Below are 2,739 nucleotides of genomic sequence, written 5' to 3' on the forward strand. Positions count from 1 at the left end.
TCTCTTCAAAGTTCTTTTCAACTTTTCCCTTAAGGTACTTGTCGACTATCGGTCTCGTGCCGGTATTTAGCCTTAGATGGAGTTTACCACCCACTTTGGGCTGCATTCCAAACAACCCGACTCCGAGAAGACCGGACCCCGGCGCGACGGGGGCCGTTCTGACCTCACCGTCCACGGGCTGAGCCTCGATCAGAAGGACTCAGGCCCCGAGCGACACCGGGCAAGCGGTCTTCCATATCGCCACATTTCCCACGCCCGCCCGTCGGACGGGGATTCGGCGCTGGGCTCTTCCCTCTTCGCTCGCCGCTACTGAGGGAATCCTTGTTAGTTTCTTTTCCTCCGCTTAGTAATATGCTTAAATTCAGCGGGTTGTCTCGTCTGATCTGGAGTCGTAGTCGAATGAGGTTGCCCGGCGGGCAGACGTGGCTCAGCTTCGGAGAAGGTTTTGTGTCCTCCCCGGTTGAGGCTCACGGACTCTGTAGGTAGGTCGAAAAGGGCCGGGTGCCTCTCCGCGGCGGACGCACTCGAGCCCAGGCGTCGCCACCGCACGCGCACCGGGCCGTCCCCGACCCTCAGCGTCCCCCCGGCGTCGGAACCCTTTGGCGAGCACCGGCCAGACGCGGGCAGCGCGGAGACGCGCGTGTCCACCGGCGGCCGCGCCCGACGCAATGCCGGGCTCGACGTGGAGCAGAGCCGCCCCCCGCTCCCGGAGAGCGGGAGAGGGAAGGAGGCGTGTATGGCCGGCGGGGGAGCGGCGGGCGGCGGCGGGCAGGCTGGCGCGTCGCGGCCGGCGTCCCCGGTTTTTCGGTCTGCACTTGGGGAGCCGGCGAAGGCCGGGTACTGCGACAGCCCCAGCCGCGGAGACGGCCGGCGTCTCCCGATTGATGTCAAGCGACTTCAGACAGGCGTGGCCCCCGGGAGGAACTTCGGGGCCGCAAGGTGCGTTCGAAGTGTCGATGATCAATGTGTCCTGCAATTCCGACAGTTCTCGCAGCTGGCTGCGTTCTTCATCGACGCACGAGCCGGAGTGATCCACCGCTAAGAAGTTGTATTCGTTTTTGTTTTGGTTTCGGATTGTTTCGCCAGGTTTCGGAGACAAAGTCGGACGGGGGTGAAGACAGAAACCCCGGGCGCTCCCCGTCCCAGTCCCGTCAAGCCCCTCGCCCGTGACGGGGCGGTGGGGGTCAGGCCGGGGTGGTGGGGAGGGGACGTGGAACCCCCTTCTCCCTCCGGCGGAGGGGGGAGCGTTGGGTACCCGGAGGCGCGCGGGGGACGGTCGAGCCGGACCGCCGCCGACCGCGCTGGGACTGGGTTTTCGCCGAGATGCGGGCGGCCCCGGGACCGGTCGTTACCGGGCGGGGGTTGGCGCACCGTCCCATTTCCCTCCTTCGCCCCCCAACCCCGCGCGACCCGGGCGCTCCAGTCCGACGGCACTCGGAACGGAAGCCGGGAGGCGGCGCAGCGGGACGCGTGGCGGGCGGGAGCGGGACGCGTAACCGTCCGGTCGGTTTCCGGGGCCCAGACTGGTCGGGACTCTCGGCGCGTGTTGACACGCAGCCCCCCGCCTCGCAGGGCCTGGGGGGCCCCGGGCCGGCGACGGGGGGCCCGCGCGCCTCGGGAGCCCCCCGAGACGGCGGCCGCGGGCCCAGAGGCCCGGCGACGCGACCGCCTGCGGAGGGACCCTCGGCGTTTTGTCCGGAGACGTCAGAGCTGCTGCAACTGCCACTCACCGGGGTGGGGAGCAGAGGAGCGACCGGTAATGATCCTTCCGCAGGTTCACCTACGGAAACCTTGTTACGACTTTACTTCCTCTAGATAGTCAAGTTTGATCGTCTTCTCGGCGCTCCGCCAGGCCGTGACCGACTCCGGCGGGGCCGATCCGAGGACCTCACTAAACCATCCAATCGGTAGTAGCGACGGGCGGTGTGTACAAAGGGCAGGGACTTAATCACGCGAGCTTGACCCGCTTACTGGGAATTCCTCGTTGATGGGAAATAATTGCAATCCCCAATCCCTATCACGAGTGGGGTTCAGCGGGTTACCCCCTCTCGGCGAAGGGTGAAAACACGCTGATCCACTCAGTGTGGCGCGCGTGCAGCCCCGGACATCTAAGGGCATCACAGACCTGTTATTGCTCAATCTCGTGTGGCTGAACGCCACTTGTCCCTCTAAGAGTTGGACGCCGACCGCACGGGGCCGCGTAACTAGTTAGCATGCCGGAGTCTCGTTCGTTATCGGAATTAACCAGACAAATCGCTCCACCAACTAAGAACGGCCATGCACCACCACCCACAGAATCGGAAAAAGCTATCAATCTGTCAATCCTTTCCGTGTCCGGGCCGGGTGAGGTTTCCCGTGTTGAGTCAAAATTTAAACCGCAGGCTCCACTCCTGGTGGTGCCCTTCCGTCAATTCCTTTAAGTTTCAGCTTTGCAACCATACTCCCCGGAACCCAAAGACTTTGGTTTCCCGGACGCTGCCCGGCGGGTCATGGAATAACGCCGCCGGATCGCTAGTTGGCATCGTTTATGGTCGGAACTACGACGGTATCTGATCGTCTTCGAACCTCCGACTTTTGTTCTTGATTAATGAAAACATTCTTGGCAAATGCTTTGCTTTCGTCCGTCTTGCGCCGGTCCAAGAATTTCACCTCTAGCGGCCAAAACGAATGCCCCCGCCTTTAAATGGCCCCCGTTCAAAAAAAACCCACAAAAAGACCGGGTCCCCTTTTCCCTTATTC

The 2,739-nt window shown here is 63.1% G+C and overlaps 1 non-coding gene and 1 pseudogene across 1 annotated transcript in view; both read right to left on the minus strand.

Moving 5' to 3' along the window:
• LOC138615182 (28S ribosomal RNA) overlaps positions 1 to 392 on the minus strand; it is a 3,845-nt gene extending 3,453 nt beyond the window's left edge. The window contains exon 1 of the ribosomal RNA XR_011310448.1: positions 1 to 392. This exon is cut by the window's left edge and continues 3,453 nt beyond it. This is a non-coding gene — a ribosomal RNA (28S ribosomal RNA).
• A 500-nt stretch (positions 393 to 892) lies between these two features.
• On the minus strand, positions 893 to 1,047 carry LOC138615181 (5.8S ribosomal RNA; annotated as a pseudogene).
• Positions 1,048 to 2,739: the final 1,692 nt, after the last annotated feature.

This window comes from Brachyistius frenatus, unplaced genomic scaffold, assembly GCF_029030835.1.
Source record: "Brachyistius frenatus isolate BFR_SWC_R1_liver_20210118 unplaced genomic scaffold, ASM2903083v1 Contig_752, whole genome shotgun sequence".
NCBI lineage: Eukaryota > Metazoa > Chordata > Actinopteri > Embiotocidae > Brachyistius > Brachyistius frenatus.